This window comes from Nothobranchius furzeri, unplaced genomic scaffold, assembly GCF_043380555.1.
Source record: "Nothobranchius furzeri strain GRZ-AD unplaced genomic scaffold, NfurGRZ-RIMD1 Scf072, whole genome shotgun sequence".
In the NCBI taxonomy this organism is placed as follows: domain Eukaryota; kingdom Metazoa; phylum Chordata; class Actinopteri; order Cyprinodontiformes; family Nothobranchiidae; genus Nothobranchius; species Nothobranchius furzeri.
Genome location: NW_027223089.1, coordinates 38,753 through 57,348, shown reverse-complemented (window position 1 = coordinate 57,348; position 18,596 = coordinate 38,753). Strand labels below are relative to the sequence as shown.

Genomic DNA, 18,596 nt, shown 5'->3' with positions numbered 1-18,596 from the left:
AAGTTATAAGCCCACAAATGTGTAACTGGACTACTTCTTTAAATTGACACCAGATCCGGTGACCTTTGGGACATGGTTTGACCCCCTTAGGAAAGTGCTATCATCATGAAACGTTCAGATCACTTACAACTCAATAGATTCTACCTTCCTGTAACGTTTCAGCCTGATTGGACCTTGTTTTCACACAAATGGACCCAGAATGATGTGAAATTGTGCTTCGTGCAACATAATTCTGGGTGCCATTTACAAACCATAAGTGCTAATGACTCCATTCCTTTTTGTGGTTTTAGGGGCTGTTGATTGGACTACACTAAAACAAACCTGATCTCTCTAGGACATTCAGAAGCCAAGTTATAAGCCCAAAAGGTGTAACTGGACTACTTGTGTGAAAACAAGGTCCAATGACGCTGAAACGCTACAAGAAGGTAGAATCTATTGAGTTGTAAGTGATCTGAACGTTTCTTGATGATCGCACATTCCTATAGGGGGTAAAACCATGTCCCAAAGGTCACCGGGCCTGCTGTCACTTTAAAGAAGTAGTCCAGTTACACCTTTGTGGGCTTATAACTTGGCTTCTGAATGTCCTAGAGAGGTTAGGTTTGTTTTAATGTACTCCAATCAACAGCCCCTACAACCACAAAAAGGAATGGAGTCATTAACACTTATGGTTTGTAAATGGCACCCAGAATTATGTTGCACGAAGCACAATTTCACATCATTCTGGGTCCATTTGTGTGAAAACAAGGTCCAATCAGGCTGAAACGTTACAGGAAGGTAGAATCTATTGAGTTGTAAGTGATCTGAACGTTTCATGATGATAGCACTTTCCTAAGGGGGTCAAACCATGTCCCAAAGGTCACCGGATCTGGTGTCAATTTAAAGAAGTAGTCCAGTTACACATTTGTGGGCTTATAACTTGGCTTCTGAATGTCCTAGAGACATCAGGTTTGTTTTAGTATACTCCAATCAACAGCCCCTACAACCACAATAAGGAATGGAGTCATTAGCACTTATGGTTTTTAAATGGCACCCAGAATTATGTTGCACGAAGCACAATTTCACATCATTCTGGGTTCATTTGTGTGAAAACAAGGTACAATCAGGCTGAAACGTTACAGGAAGGTAGATTCTATTGAATTGTAAGTGATCTGAACGTTTCATGATGATAGCACTTTCCTAAGGGGGTCAAACCATGTCCCAAAGGTCACCGGGCCTGGTGTCACTTTAAAGAAGTAGTCCAGTTACACCTTTGTGGGCTTATAACTTGGCTTCTGAATGTCCTAGAGAGGTCAGGTTTGTTTTAGTATACTCCAATCAACAGCCCCTACAACCACAATAAGGAATGGAGTCATTAGCACTTATGGTTTGTAAATGGCACCCAGAATTATGTTGCACGAAGCACAATTTCACATCATTCTGGGTTCATTTGTGTGAAAACAAGGTTCAATCAGGCTGAAACGTTACAGGAAGATAGAATCTATTTAGTTGTAAGTGATCTGAACGTTTCATGATGATAGCACTTTCCTAAGGGGGTCAAACCATGTCCCAAAGGTCACTGGGCCTGGTGTCACTTTAAAGAAGTAGTCCAGTTACACATTCGTGGGCTTATAACTTGGCTTCTGAATGTCGTAGAGAGATCAGGTTTGTTTTAATGTACTCCAATCAACAGCCCCTACAACCACAAAAAGGAATGGAGTCATTAGCATTTATGGTTTGTAAATGGCACCCAGAATTATGTTGCACGAAGCACAATTTCACATCATTCTGGGTTCATTTGTGTGAAAACAAGGTCCAATCAGGCTGAAACGTTACAGGAAGGTAGAATCTATTTAGTTGTAAGTGATCTGAACGTTTCATGATGATAGCGCTTTCCTAAGGGGATCAAACCATGTCCCAAAGGTCACCGGATCTGGTGTCAATTTAAAGAAGTAGTCCAGTTACACATTTGTGGGCTTATAACTTGGCTTCTGAATGTCCTAGAGAGATCAGGTTTGTTTTAATGTACTCCAATCACTAGCCCCTACAACCACAAAAAGGAATGGAGATATTAGCACTTATGGTTTGTAAATGGCATCCAGAATTATGTTGCACGAAGCACAATTTCACATCATTCTGGGTTCATTTGTGTGAAAACAAGGTCCAATCAGGCTGAAACGTTACAGGAAGGTAGAATCTATTGAGTTGCAAGTGATCTGAACGTTTCATGATGATAGCACTTTCCTAAGGGGGTCAAACCATGTCCCAAAAGTCACCGGATCTGGTGTCAATTTAAAGAAGTAGTCCAGTTACACATTTGTGGGCTTATAACTTGGCTTCTGAATGTCCTAGAGAGATCAGGTTTGTTTAGTGTACTCCAATTAACAGCCCCTACAACCACAAAAAGGAATGGAGTCATTAGCACTTATGGTTTGTAAATGGCACACAGAATTATGTTGCACGAAGCAAAATTTCACATCATTCTGGGTCCATTTGTGTGAAAACAAGGTCCAATCAGGCTGAAACGCTACAAGAAGGTAGAATCTATTGAGTTGTAAGTGATCTGAACATTTCAAGATGATCGCACATTCCTATAGGGGGTAAAACCATGTCCCAAAGGTCACCGGGCCTGGTGTCACTTTAAAGTAGTAGTCCAGTTACACCTTGTGGCCTTATAACTTGGCTTCTGAATGTCCTAGAGAGGTTAGTTTGTTTTAGTGTAGTCCAATCAACAGCCCCTAAAACCACAAAAAGGAATGGAGTCATTAGCACTTATGGTTTGTAAATGGCACCCAGAATTATGTTGCACGAAGCACAATTTCACATCATTCTGGGTTCATTTGTGTGAAAACAAGGTCCAATCAGGCTGAAACGTTACAGGAAGGTAGAATCTATTGAGTTGTAAGTGATCTGAACGTTTCATGATGATAGCACTTTCCTAAGGGGGTCAAACCATGTCCCAAAGGTCACCGGATCTGGTGTCAATTTAAAGAAGTAGTCCAGTTACACATTTGTGGGCTTATAACTTGGCTTCTGAATGTCCTAGAGAGATCAGGTTTGTTTTAGTGTACTCCAATCAACAGCCCCTACAACCACAAAAAGGAATGGAGTCATTAGCACTTATGGTTTTTAAATGGCACCCAGAATTATGTTGTACGAAGCACAATTTCACATCATTCTGGGTCCATTTGTGTGAAAACAAGGTCCAATCAGGCTGAAACGTTACAGGAAGGTAGAATCTATTGAGTTGTAAGTGATCTGAACGTTTCATGATGATAGCACTTTCCTAAGGGGGTCAAACCATGTCCCAAAGGTCACTGGATCTGGTGTCAATTTAAAGAAGTAGTCCAGTTACACATTTGTGGGCTTATAACTTGGCTTCTGAATGTCCTAGAGAGATCAGGTTTGTTTTAATGTACTCCAATCAACAGCCCCTACAACCACAAAAAGGAATGGAGTCATTAGCACTTATGGTTTGTAAGTGGCACCCAGAATTATGTTGCACGAAGCACAATTTCACATCATTCTGGGTCAATTTGTGTGAAAACAAGGTCCAATCCGGCTGAAACGCTACAAGAAGGTAGAATCTATTGAGTTGTAAGTGATCTGAACGTTTCAAGATGATCGCACATTCCCATAGGGGGTCAAACCATGTCCCAAAGGTCACCGGGCCAAGTGTCTCTTTAAAGAAGTAGTCCAGTTACACCTTTGTGGGCTTATAACTTGGCTTCTGAATGTCCTAGAGAGGTTAGGTTTGTTTTAGTGTACTCCAATCAACAGCCCCTACAACCACAAAAAGGAATGGAGTCATTAGCACTTATGGTTTGTAAATGGCACCCAGAATTATTTTGCACGAAGCACAATTTCACATCATTCTGGGTTCATTTGTGTGAAAACAAGGTCCAATCAGGCTGAAACATTACAGGAAGGTAGAATCTATTAAAATGTAAGTGATCTGAAGGTTTCATGATGATAGCACTTCCCTAAGGGGGTCAAACCATGTCCCAAAGGTCACCGGATCTGGTGTCTAAAGAAGTAGTCCAGTTACACATTTGTGGGCTTATAACTTGGCTTCTGAATGTCCTAGAGAGATCAGGTTTGTTTTAGTATACTCCAATCAACAGCCCCTACAACCACAAAAAGGAATGGAGTCATTAGCACTTATGGTTTTTAAATGGCACCCAGAATTATGTTGCACGAAGCACAATTTCACATCATTCTGGGTTCATTTGTGTGAAAACAAGGTCCAATCAGGCTGAAACGTTACTGGATGCTAGAATCTATTGAGTTGTAAGTGATCTGAACGTTTCATGATGATAGCACTTTCCTAAGGGGGTCAAACCATGTCCCAAATGTCACCGGATCTGGTGTCAATTTAAAGTAGTAGTCCAGTTACACATTTGTGGGCTTATAACTTGGCTTCTGAATGTCCTGGAGAGGTCAGGTTTGTTTTAATGTACTCCAATCAACAGCCCCTACAACCACAAAAAGGAATGGAGTCATTAGCACTTATGGTTTGTAAATAACACCCAGAATTATGTTGCACGAAGCAAAATTTCACATCATTCTGGTTTCATTTGTGTGAAAACAAGGTCCAATCAGGCAGAAACGTTACAGGAAGGTAGAATCTATTGAGTTGTACGTGATCTGAACGTTTCATGATGATAGCACTTTCCTATAGGGGGTCAAACCATGTCCCAAAGGTCACCGGGCCTGGTGTCACTTTAAAGAAGTAGTCCAGTTACACCTTTGTGGGCTTATAACTTGGCTTCTGAATGTCCTGGAGAGGTCAGGTTTGTTTTAATGTACTCCAATCAACAGCCCCTACAACCACAAAAAGGAATGGAGTCATTAGCACTTATGGTTTGTAAATAACACCCAGAATTATGTTGCACGAAGCAAAATTTCACATCATTCTGGTTTCATTTGTGTGAAAACAAGGTCCAATCAGGCAGAAACGTTACAGGAAGGTAGAATCTATTGAGTTGTACGTGATCTGAACGTTTCATGATGATAGCACTTTCCTATAGGGGGTCAAACCATGTCCCAAAGGTCACCGGGCCTGGTGTCACTTTAAAGAAGTAGTCCAGTTACACCTTTGTGGGCTTATAACTTGGCTTCTGAATGTCCTGGAGAGGTCAGGTTTGTTTTAATGTACTCCAATCAACAGCCCCTACAACCACAAAAAGGAATGGAGTCATTAGCACTTATGGTTTGTAAATAACACCCAGAATTATGTTGCACGAAGCAAAATTTCACATCATTCTGGTTTCATTTGTGTGAAAACAAGGTCCAATCAGGCAGAAACGTTACAGGAAGGTAGAATCTATTGAGTTGTACGTGATCTGAACGTTTCATGATGATAGCACTTTCCTATAGGGGGTCAAACCATGTCCCAAAGGTCACCGGGCCTGGTGTCACTTTAAAGAAGTAGTCCAGTTACACCTTTGTGGGCTTATAACTTGGCTTCTGAATGTCCTAGAGAGATCAGGGTTGTTTTAGTGTACTCCAATCAACAGCCCCCACAACCACAAAAAGGAATGGAGTCATTAGCACTTATGGTTCTTAAATGGCACCCAGAATTATGTTGCACGAAGCACAATTTCACATCATTCTGGGTCCATTTGTGTGAAAACAAGGTCCGATCAGGCTGAAACGTTACAGGAAGGTAGAATCTATTGAGTTGTAAGTGATCTGAACGTTTCAAGATGATCGCACATTCCTATAGGGGGTAAAACCATGTCCCAAAGGACACCGGGCCTGGTGTCACTTTAAAGATGTAGTCCAGTTACATCTTTGTAGGCTTATAACTTGGCTTCTGAATGTCCTAGAGAGATCAGGTTTGTTTTAATGTACTCCAATCAACAGCCCCTACAACCACAAAAAGGAATGGAGTCATTAGCACTTATGGTTTGTAAATGGCACACAGAATTATGTTGCACAAAGCACAATTTCACATCATTCTGGGTTCATTTGTGTGAAAACAAGGTCCAATCAGGCAGAAACGTTACAGGAAGGTAGAATCTATTGAGTTGTAAGTGATCTGAACGTTTCATGATGATAGCACTTTCCTAAAGGGGTCAAACCATGTCGCAAAGGTCACCGGATCTGGTGTCACTTTAAAGAATTAGTCCAGTTACACATCTGTGGGCTTATAACTTGGCTTCTGAATGTCCTAGAGCGGTCAGGTTTGTTTTAGTGTACTCCAATCAACAGCCCCTACAACCACAAAAAGGAATGGAGTCATTAGCACTTATGGTTTTTAAATGGCACCCAGAATTATGTTGCACGAAGCACAATTTCACATCATTCTGGGTTCATTTGTGTGAAAACAAGGTCCAATCAGGCTGAAACGTTACAGGAAGGTAGAATCTACTGAGTTGTAAGTGATCTGAACGTTTCATGATGATAGCACTTTCCTAAGGGGATCAAACGATGTCCCAAAGATCACCGGATCTGGTGTCAATTTAAAGGAGACATAACATGAAAAACCCACTTTTTTATCCATTAACACTGTGTGTTTCACATTTTAAGTGTCTAAGTGAGCAAAAAGGCTTATATTATTCACTGGAGTTGCTATTTAGATATTTAATAATTAAGTTTTGGGCATATTTGTCCACCCGTTCAGTTTTTACATTATCTATTACATCAGTAATTAATTTAGTGAGGATAACTACCAAATATGGTAATGGCCCTCGGCTAAACACAGAGCCAATCCGCCATTTTTTCTTCTCGCTAAGATTTTTTGTAGTCCTATTGGAAAAATGCAGAATGTCTGGTTATTTTAGCCACACACAGCTCAAAACTGTTCCTCGTTTTAAGGAAGGGTGGTGTGGCAGTATTTAAACCCAGGAGCTGATGACACTACTGCTAAAAAAACACAGAAGAAAAAGTAGTGTGTTTGCGTTTGTTTGTGTGTGTGTGTGTGCGTGCGCGCGCGCGCGCGTGGTTCGTTCGTTCTGTCTCCAGGCTAGTGGCTAAGTACTGAGGGCTTCATCTATCTAAAAGGAGTTATTTCCATCTGAATTTGGCAGCACCGGGACACAGCAGCAGAGCGGTAAGCTTCATATCACTCTAAAATGTCGACAAACTTTACTTTAGATTTACGGGCATTAGCAGCACTAAAGCGTTAGCATCCGGCTTGCTATCGCTAGCACAGTATGCTAGTAAAGTTAGCACCCAGATTAATGTGGATTTGGCTGATTTTCGTGGAATAAAACGTGATTTCTGATCAACGCCTTCTTTTACACCAGATGATAACCTCCCACTGATTGTAACAGCAGAGAGCCTGTGTGTTATTCTACATGAGTGTGATGTAATCTTAGCATCCAGTAAATAAAGTCCCATATCAGCTAAAATGCAGCGTGACAAAGTCATTAAAGTGCGTCAACACAGTGGATTTAATAGAGTTTTAAAGAACGATCTCTAAGTGAAGTGAGGTTAGTTTTTTGTCTCACTGCAGATATAAAAACTAACTCTGCATCAGTCAGACGCAGCAAAGCTCACCGTCTGTATGAGCGTGAGCGTCGGAAAGCTGATAAAATTGGCTGTAAAATAATTAAAACAAAGTAAAAATGTTCCTTTGCTTTTTAGAGTCCACATCCAGAAGACTGGAGCCGTGTTTCACTGACAGGCTGTCAGACTAACGCCCTGATGAGCTCAGCTGGGACAAACTGGTCTGATGTTTAGGTAAGTGAAGATCTGCTTCTCCAAGTCCTTGAGATGCTAGTAAAAAATAATTTAGCCAGCTTGCTAATGTTAATTTTCTTCTCCTCTAAGGAACACAGAACGTTCAGATGTTGGCGTTTCACGTCACCTACTGAGGAAGGAGACCCACCAGTAAAGAGACGGTCTGGACCAGACCAAAGTGAGTGATGACACACCTCAGCCACCCTCATCATTAAGAACACCTCACCCCCTGAATCACTCCGTCTGATGACAGCAGAGTGATTTATTTGATGTTTTACTTGTTTAGTCTGTTTAGAAATTATTGAATTACATTATTTTCTGTAATCGACCATCTGATCTGGACGTGTACAGAATAACTTTCCCCAAGTTCAGCAGCAGCTGGCCTACAAAAACAGCTGCAGCATGTAGTAAGTCTGTCTGCACTGCTCTCTAATGAGCTTCCTTTCATAAGGAATCATTTGTATAATTTTAGTGTCACTATTTTATTACATTTGTAGGAAAATATGAAGTCACTGCAGCAAAGTGAACTTGTGAACAAACACAAACGTGACTATAAACATGAAAGCTAAAGAAACAACTTTCCTAAAGCTGCTTGTAAACAAAATATGTCATTAAAGTTATTGTCTATCATTGCAGAATATGGCGATGACATCATGGAACTGGTCTTTGGAAAAGTTTTCCCTGAACCAACTCCGTTTCTAGATGAGGTAGAGAAGATCTGCATCTCACCAACTCTCTGGTCTCAGTATTCAGACAACGGAGGTCTCCCACTGTTGTCCAGGACCAGTTTGAAGCCCACATACTGCCCCTCCCTCATCATCAGGAAACATCAATCCGTATCCTGAGGACAACAGAAGACGGCAGGAGGACAGGAACTCTGAGACCTAGACACCACCAGCACCGAGACACAAAGCACCTGTGTGCACAACGCCTGTTTTAACTACTAAAGCCTGTTTATTATATTGTTCTACTTATTTGCTGTGAGGTTAATACTTAGAAAATTTGTATATTAATGTAAACAATAAAAAAAATCACTGATTGTATGCTTTCTTTTAGATGTAATGGTCCAAACTCAGCCTTGTAGACATTTATTGCATCCTGTAGGTAAATACACAGAACAGGCTCAGGTCCAGGATGACCCAGCATGCTCTTCTTCCATTCTGGCTGTTAGGGATTGTATCAATAACTCAATGCCTACTGATGTTTTCACCTAACAGTATTTATTTAGAATGCAGGTAAGATTTAACTATATTTGTTAGCAAAGCAGACTGATCTTGGGAATTTCACTGCAGCACTGATGTCCACCTCTCTGTACACATTAGAGAGAATTACCACTTTACAGCTAAACACATTTAATAAAGATATAGGCTACGCATTGCAGACAATAAAAACAAAGTTGTAAGCATTAGAATTATAATGATGACATTAAAGAACACTTGGAGGAATGTTCTTTATTTTTGACTAGAATCTCAAATCTTTAAATTAAAATGTAACTGCTTTTTATCCATTTTCAGCCATTAAGACACCCAATATAAAATAAGACTACTTATAAAATTATTTATAATTATATGTATGTATATAGATAGAGATCTTAATAAAATATATTCTTTGAATGGTGTTTTAATGAGCTGTATCATTTTTTTAAACATTTTTTACAGAAATAAGCAAGCAGCATTCCTTGTGTGTGTGTGTGTGTGTGTGCGCGCGCGCGTGTGCCTGCTCGCTTGTCCCTCCGTCGGCCGTGACGGGTGTGTGTGAGTGACTACAGACAAATGCATGAGAGAGTTAGCAGCCATGAAACAGCTTGATGAACTACTCTCCCCACGTGTTTTAAAAATGCTAATATGCTATGCTAAATCTGCAATGCTAAATAATGATTTCTCTATAGAACTACAAAGTCCGACTGGGGGAGGAGAGTACAGGACTGCACTATGGAGGGGGGCGGAGTTTACAGCTCCTCCTCCAGTTTAAAGAGACAGTACCCCAAAACGGCTCGTTCTCAAGACTCTACTCAGAACAGGGATAGATGAGGGTCTGTAGAGCAACAATAATGAGGAAATCAGACCAAAGAACTGCAGTTCCACTGTATTTAGACCCCCAACTGAAGGATTTAGATGTAAAAAGGAATAACTTAAAAGCAAGTTATGTCTCCTTTAAAGAAGTAGTCCAGTTACACATTTGTGGGCTTATAACTTGGCTTCTGAATGTCCTAGAGACATCAGGTTTGTTTTAGTATACTCCAATCAACAGCCCCTACAACCACAATAAGGAATGGAGTCATTAGCACTTATGGTTTTTAAATGGCACCCAGAATTATGTTGCACGAAGCACAATTTCACATCATTCTGGGTTCATTTGTGTGAAAACAAGGTACAATCAGGCTGAAACGTTACAGGAAGGTAGATTCTATTGAATTGTAAGTGATCTGAACGTTTCATGATGATAGCACTTTCCTAAGGGGGTCAAACCATGTCCCAAAGGTCACCGGGCCTGGTGTCACTTTAAAGAAGTAGACCAGTTACACCTTTGTGGGCTTATAACTTGGCTTCTGAATATCCTAGAGAGGTCAGGTTTGCTCCTCCTTGAACCGTCACCTTATCGTGGTGGAGGAGTTTGAGTGCCCTAATGATCCTAGGAGCTATGTTGTCTGGGGCACTTAGTGCCCCTGGTAGGGTCTCCCATGACAAATTGGTCTTAGGTGAAGGGTGAGACAAAGAACGGTTCGAAGGATCTTTCATGGCGGTGAAAACGAAGAGTCGGAGTACCCGGCCCGGAGGGTTACCGGGGTCCCACCCTGGAGCCAGGCCTGGGGTTGGGGCCCGTGAGCGAGCGCCTGGTGGCCGGGCTTTCGCCCATGGGGCCCGGCCGGGCCCAGCCCGAACCGGATACATGGGCTCGTCCAACTGTGGACCCACCACCCGCAGGAGGAACATGAAGGGTCCGGTGCAATGTGAATCGGGTGGCAGACCAAGGCGGGAGCCTTGGCGGTCCAATCCCCGGACAAGAAAACTAGTTTTTGGGACATGGAACGTCACCTCGCTGGCGGGGAAGGAGCCGGAGCTTGTGGCAGAGGTTGAGCGGTACCGGCTAGATATAGTCGGACTCACCTCGACACATTGCATTGGCTCTGGAACCCGAGACCTGGAGAGGGGTTGGACACTCTACTTTGCTGGAGTTGCTCCGGGTGAGAGGCGGAGGGCTGGGGTTGGCTTTTTGTTAGCCCCGAGACTCTCTGCCTGTGTGTTGGGGTTTACCCCGGGGGACAAGAGGGTAGCTTCCTTGCGCCTTCGGGTCGGGGAACGGGTCCTGACTGTTGTTTGTGCTTATGGGCCAAATATCAGTTCAGAGTACCCACCCTTTTTGGAGTCCCTGGGACGAGTGCTAGATAGTGCTCCATCAGGGGACTCCATTGTCCTGCTGGGGGACTTCAATGCTCACGTGGGCAATGACAGCTTGACCTGGAGGGGTGTGATTGGGAGGAACGGCCCACCTGATCAGAACTCGAGCGGTGTTTTGTTATTGGACTTCTGTGCAAGCCGCAGTTTGGCCATAACGAACACCATGTTCGAACATAAGGATGCCCACCGGTACACTTGGTACCAGGGCAGCCTAGGTCACAGGTCGATGATAGATTTTGTAGTCGTATCATCTGACCTGCGGCCGTATGTTTTGGACACCCGAGTGAAGAGAGGGGCGGAGCTGTCAACTGATCACCACCTGGTGGTGAGTTGGATCAGATGGCAAGGGAACATGCCGCGTAGACCTGGCAGACCCAAACGCATAGTGAGGGTCTGCTGGGAACGCCTGGCAGAAGAACCTGTCAAGACGGTCTTCAACTCCCACCTCCGGCAGAGCTTTGACCACGTCCCGAGAGCAGTGGGGGACATTGAGTCCGAGTGGGCCTTGTTCCACTCTGCGATTGTCGAGGCGGCTGTTGCTAGCTGTGGTCGTAAGGTGGCCGGTGCCAGTCGTGGTGGCAACCCCCGTACCCGCTGGTGGACACCAGAGGTTCGGGGAGCCGTCAGGCTGAAGAAGGAGGCCTACAGGGCGTGGCTGGTCTGTGGGTCTCCGGAGGCAGCAGACAGGTACCGGATAGCCAAGCGGGGTGCAGCAGTGGCAGTTGCCGAGGCAAAATCTCGGGCGTGGGAGGAGTTTGGTGAGGCCATGGAGAAAGACTATCGATCGGCTCCAAAGAGGTTCTGGCAAACTGTCCGGCGCCTCAGGAGAGGAAGGCAGCAACTCGCTCACACTGTTTACAGTGGGGAGGGGGAGCTGCTGACGTCAACTGAGGCTATAGTCGGACGGTGGAAGGAATACTTTGAGGAGCTCCTCAATCCCACCAATGCGCATTCCGAGGAGGAACCAGAGCTGGGAGGCCTGGGGATGGACTGTCCGATCTCGGGGGCAGAAGTTGCTGAGGTAGTCAAACAACTACACAGCGGCGGAGCCCCGGGGGCGGATGAGGTTCGTCCTGGGTATCTCAAGGCTATGGATGTTGTAGGGCTGTCATGGTTGACACGTCTCTACAACATTGCGTGGTCATCGGGGGCAGTTCCTAGGGAGTGGCAGACCGGGGTGGTGGTCCCCATCTTTAAGAAGGGTGACCTGAGGGTGTGTTCCAACTATAGGGGGATCACACTCCTCAGCCTCCCTGGAAAGGTCTACGCCAAGGTACTGGAGAGGAGGGTCCGATCGATAGTTGAATCTCAGATAGAGGAGGAGCAATGTGGTTTTCGTCCTGGCCGTGGAACTGTGGACCAGCTCTATACCCTTGCAAGGGTGATGGAGGGGGCATGGGAGTTTGCCCAACCAATCCACATGTGCTTTGTGGATTTGGAGAAGGCTTATGACCGTGTCCCCAGGGGCACCCTGTGGGGGACGCTCCAGGAGTATGGGGTGGGTGGCTTTCTGTTGAGGGCCATTCAGTCCCTTTACCAGAGGAGCGTGAGTTTGGTCCGCATAGCCGGTAGTAAGTCGGACCTGTTCCCAGTGAGGGTTGGACTCCGCCAGGGCTGCCCTTTGTCACCGGTTCTGTTCATCACTTTTATGGACAGAATTTCTAGACGCAGCCGTGGTGTGGAGTGTGTCGAGTTTGGTGGCAGGAGAATCTCGTCTCTGCTTTTTGCGGATGATGTGGTCCTCCTAGCTTCATCCAGCTCTGACCTTCAGCTCTTGCTGGGTAGGTTCGCGGCCGAATGTGAAGCGGCTGGGATGAGGATCAGCACCTCCAAATCTGAGACCATGGTTCTCGACCGGAAAAGGGTGGCTTGCCACCTCCGGGTCGGGGGAGAGGTCCTACCTCAAGTGGAGGAGTTTAAGTATCTCGGGGTCTTGTTCACGAGTGAGGGTAGGAGGGATCGGGAGATCGACAGGCGGATTGGTTCGGCGTCTGCAGTGATGCGGACGCTGAGCCGATCTGTCGTGGGGAAGAGGGAGCTGAGCCAGAAAGCCAGGCTCTCGATTTACCGGTCGATCTACGTCCCAATCCTCACCTATGGTCATGAGCTTTGGGTAATGACCGAAAGAACGAGATCGCGGATACAAGCGGCCGAAATGAGTTTCCTCCGTAGGGTGGCCGGGCTCAGCCTTAGAGATAGGGTGAGGAGCTCGGACATTCGGGAGGGACTCGGAGTAGAACCGCTGCTCCTCCGGATCGAAAGGAGCCAGTTGAGGTGGTTTGGGCATCTGGTCAGGATGCCTCCTGGACGCCTCCCCGGGGAGGTGTTTCGGGCATGTCCTGCCGGCAGAAGGCCCCCGGGTCGACCCAGGACACGTTGGAGAAGTTACATCTCCAATCTGGTCCGGGAACGCCTTGGGGTCCTGCCGGAGGAGCTGGTGGACAAGGCCGGGGAGAGGACGGCCTGGAGCTCCCTAGTTGGGATGCTGCCCCCGCGACCCGGACCCGGATAAGCGGAGGAAGACGACGACGACGACGAGGTCAGGTTTGTTTTAGAGTACTCCAATTAGCAGCCCCCATTTCCACTAAAAGGAATGAAGTCATTAGCATTTATGGTTTGTAAATGGCACCCAGAATTATGTTGCACGAAGCACAATTTCACATCATTCTGGGTTCATTTGTGTGAAAACAAGGTCCAATCAGGCTGAAACGTTACAGGAAGGTAGAATCTATTTAGTTGTAAGTGATCTGAACGTTTCATGATGATAGCACTTTCCTAAGGGGGTCAAACCATGTCCCAAAGGTCACTGGGCCTGGTGTCACTTTAAAGAAGTAGTCCAGTTACACATTCGTGGGCTTATAACTTGGCTTCTGAATGTCGTAGAGAGATCAGGTTTGTTTTAATGTACTCCAATCAACAGCCCCTACAACCACAAAAAGGAATGGAGTCATTAGCATTTATGGTTTGTAAATGGCCCCCAGAATTATGTTGCACGAAGCACAATTTCACATCATTCTGGGTTCATTTGTGTGAAAACAAGGTCCAATCAGGCTGAAACGTTACAGGAAGGTAGAATCTATTTAGTTGTAAGTGATCTGAACGTTTCATGATGATAGCGCTTTCCTAAGGGGATCAAACCATGTCCCAAAGGTCACCGGATCTGGTGTCAATTTAAAGAAGTAGTCCAGTTACACATTTGTGGGCTTATAACTTGGCTTCTGAATGTCCTAGAGAGATCAGGTTTGTTTTAATGTACTCCAATCAACAGCCCCTACAACCACAAAAAGGAATGGAGATATTAGCACTTATGGTTTGTAAATGGCATCCAGAATTATGTTGCACGAAGCACAATTTCACATCATTCTGGGTTCATTTGTGTGAAAACAAGGTCCAATCAGGCTGAAACATTACAGGAAGGTAGAATCTATTGAGTTGCAAGTGATCTGAACGTTTCATGATGATAGCACTTTCCTAAGGGGGTCAAACCATGTCCCAAAAGTCACCGGATCTGGTGTCAATTTAAAGAAGTAGTCCAGTTACACATTTGTGGGCTTATAACTTGGCTTCTGAATGTCCTAGAGAGATCAGGTTTGTTTAGTGTACTCCAATCAACAGCCCCTACAACCACAAAAAGGAATGGAGTCATTAGCACTTATGGTTTATAAATGGCACCCAGAATTATGTTGCACGAAGCAAAATTTCACATCATTCTGGGTCCATTTGTGTGAAAACAAGGTCCAATCAGGCTGAAACGCTACAAGAAGGTAGAATCTATTGAGTTGTAAGTGATCTGAACATTTCAAGATGAATCCACATTCCTATAGGGGGTAAAACCATGTCCCAAAGGTCACCGGGCCTGGTGTCACTTTAAAGTAGTAGTCCAGTTACACCTTGTGGGCTTATAACTTGGCTTCTGAATGTCCTAGAGAGGTTAGTTTGTTTTAGTGTAGTCCAATCAACAGCCCCTAAAACCACAAAAAGGAATGGAGTCATTAGCACTTATGGTTTGTAAATGGCACCCAGAATTATGTTGCACGAAGCACAATTTCACATCATTCTGGGTTCATTTGTGTGAAAACAAGGTCCAATCAGGCTGAAACGTTACAGGAAGGTAGAATCTATTGAGTTGTAAGTGATCTGAACGTTTCATGATGATAGCACTTTCCTAAGGGGGTCAAACCATGTCCCAAAAGTCACCGGATCTGGTGTCAATTTAAAGAAGTAGTCCAGTTACACATTTGTGGGCTTATAACTTGGCTTCTGAATATTCCTAGAGAGATCAGGTTTGTTTAGTGTACTCCAATCAACAGCCCCTACAACCACAAAAAGGAATGGAGTCATTAGCACTTATGGTTTGTAAATGGCACCCAGAATTATGTTGCACGAAGCACAATTTCACATCATTCTGGGTCCATTTGTGTGAAAACAAGGTCCAATCAGGCTGAAACGCTACAAGACGGTAGAATCTATTGAGTTGTAAGTGATCTGAACGTTTCAAGATGATCGCACATTCCTATAGGGGGTCAAACCATGTCCCAAAGGTCACCGGGCCAAGTGTCTCTTTAAAGAAGTAGTCCAGTTACACCTTTGTGGGCTTATAACTTGGCTTCTGAATGTCCTAGAGAGGTTAGGTTTGTTTTAGTGTACTCCAATCAACAGCCCCTATAACCACAAAAAGGAATGGAGTCATTAGCACTTATGGTTTGTAAATGGCACCCAGAATTATTTTGCACGAAGCACAATTTCACATCATTCTGGGTTCATTTGTGTGAAAACAAGGTCCAATCAGGCTGAAACGTTACTGGAAGCTAGAATCTATTGAGTTGTAAGTGATCTGAACGTTTCATGATGATAGCGCTTTCCTAAGGGGGTCAAATCATGTCCCAAAGGTCACCGGATCTGGTGTCAATTTAAAGAAGTAGTCCATTTACACATTTGTGGTCTTATAACTTGGCTTCTGAATGTCCTAGAGAGATCAGGTTTATTTTAGTGTACTCCAATCAACAGCCCCTACAACCACAAAAAGGAATGGAGTCATTAGCACTTATGGTTCTTAAATGGCACCCAGAATTATGCTGCACTAAGCACAATTTCACATGATTCTGGGTCAATTTGTGTGAAAACAAGGTCCAATCCGGCTGAAACGCTACAAGAAGGTAGAATCTATTGAGTTGTAAGTGATCTGAACGTTTCAAGATGATCGCACATTCCTATAGGGGGTCAAACCATGTCCCAAAGGTCACCGGGCCAAGTGTCACTTTAAAGAAGTAGTCCAGTTACATCTTTGTGTGTGGGCTTATAACTTGGCTTCTGAATGTCCTAGAGAGATCAGGTTTGTTTTAGTGTACTCCAATCAACAGCCCCTACAACCACAAAAAGGAATGGAGTCATTAGCACTTATGGTTTTTAAATGGCACCCAGAATTATGTTGCACGAAGCACAATTTCACATCATTCTGGGTTCATTTGTGTGAAAACAAGGTCCAATCAGGCTGAAACGTTACAGGAAGGTAGAATCTATTGAGTTGCAAGTGATCTGAACGTTTCATGATGATAGCACTTTCCTAAGGGGGTCAAACCATGTCCCAAAAGTCACCGGATCTGGTGTCAATTTAAAGAAGTAGTCCAGTTACACATTTGTGGGCTTATAACTTGGCTTCTGAATATTCCTAGAGAGATCAGGTTTGTTTAGTGTACTCCAATCAACAGCCCCTACAACCACAAAAAGGAATGGAGTCATTAGCACTTATGGTTTGTAAATGGCACCCAGAATTATGTTGCACGAAGCACAATTTCACATCATTCTGGGTCCATTTGTGTGAAAACAAGGTCCAATCAGGCTGAAACGCTACAAGAAGGTAGAATCTATTGAGTTGTAAGTGATCTGAACATTTCAAGATGATCGCACGTTCCTATAGGGGGTAAAACCATGTCCCAAAGGTCACCGGGCCTGGTGTCACTTTAAAGTAGTAGTCCAGTTACACCTTTTGGGCTTATAACTTGGCTTCTGAATGTCCTAGAGAGATCAGGTTTGTTTTAGTGTACTCCAATCAACAGCCCCTACAACCACAAAAAGGAATGGAGTCATTAGCACTTATGGTTTGTAAATGGCACCCAGAATTATTTTGCACGAAGCACAATTTCACATCATTCTGGGTTCATTTGTGTGAAAACAAGGTCCAATCAGGCTGAAACGTTACTGGAAGCTAGAATCTATTGAGTTGTAAGTGATCTGAACGTTTCATGATTATAGCGCTTTCCTAAGGGGGTCAAATCATGTCCCAAAGGTCACCGGATCTGGTGTCAATTTAAAGAAGTAGTCCATTTACACATTTGTGGTCTTATAACTTGGCTTCTGAATGTCCTAGAGAGATCAGGTTTATTTTAGTGTACTCCAATCAACAGCCCCTACAACCACAAAAAGGAATGGAGTCATTAGCACTTATGGTTCTTAAATGGCACCCAGAATTATGCTGCACTAAGCACAATTTCACATGATTCTGGGTCAATTTGTGTGAAAACAAGGTCCAATCCGGCTGAAACGCTACAAGAAGGTAGAATCTATTGAGTTGTAAGTGATCTGAACGTTTCAAGATGATCACACATTCCTATAGGGGGTCAAACCATGTCCCAAAGGTCACCGGGCCAAGTGTCACTTTAAAGAAGTAGTCCAGTTACATCTTTGTGTGTGGGCTTATAACTTGGCTTCTGAATGTCCTAGAGAGATCAGGTTTGTTTTAGTGTACTCCAATCAACAGCCCCTACAACCACAAAAAGGAATGGAGTCATTAGCACTTATGGTTTTTAAATGGCACCCAGAATTATGTTGCACGAAGCACAATTTCACATCATTCTGGGTTCATTTGTGTGAAAACAAGGTCCAATCAGGCTGAAACGTTACAGGAAGGTAGAAGCTATTGAGTTGCAAGTGATCTGAACGTTTCATGATGATAGCACTTTCCTAAGGGGGTCAAACCATGTCCCAAAAGTCACCGGATCTGGTGTCAATTTAAAGAAGTAGTCCAGTTACACATTTGTGGGCTTATAACTTGGCTTCTGAATGTCCTAGAGAGATCAGGTTTGTTTAGTGTACTCCAATCAACAGCCCCTACAACCACAAAAAGGAATGGAGTCATTAGCACTTATGGTTTGTAAATGGCACCCAGAATTATGTTGCACGAAGCACAATTTCACATCATTCTGGGTCCATTTGTGTGAAAACAAGGTCCAATCAGGCTGAAACGCTACAAGAAGGTAGAATCTATTGAGTTGTAAGTGATCTGAACATTTCAAGATGATCGCACGTTCCTATAGGGGGTAAAACCATGTCCCAAAGGTCACCGGGCCTGGTGTCACTTTAAAGTAGTAGTCCAGTTACACCTTTTGGGCTTATAACTTGGCTTCTGAATGTCCTAGAGAGATCAGGTTTGTTTTAGTGTAGTCCAATCAACAGCCCCTAAAACCACAAAAAGGAATGGAGTCATTAGCACTTATGGTTTGTAAATGGCACCCAGAATTATGTTGCACGAAGCAC

General features: G+C 44.0%; 1 long non-coding RNA gene across 1 annotated transcript; it reads left to right on the top strand.

The window, feature by feature from the left end:
• The first annotated feature begins 6,895 nt into the window (after positions 1-6,895).
• On the top strand, positions 6,896-8,520 carry LOC139064987 (uncharacterized). Its single transcript, XR_011517983.1, has 4 exons — positions 6,896-7,033; positions 7,570-7,665; positions 7,756-7,843; positions 8,302-8,520. It is a non-coding gene; the product is annotated as an uncharacterized lncRNA (long non-coding RNA).
• The last annotated feature ends 10,076 nt before the right edge of the window (positions 8,521-18,596 follow it).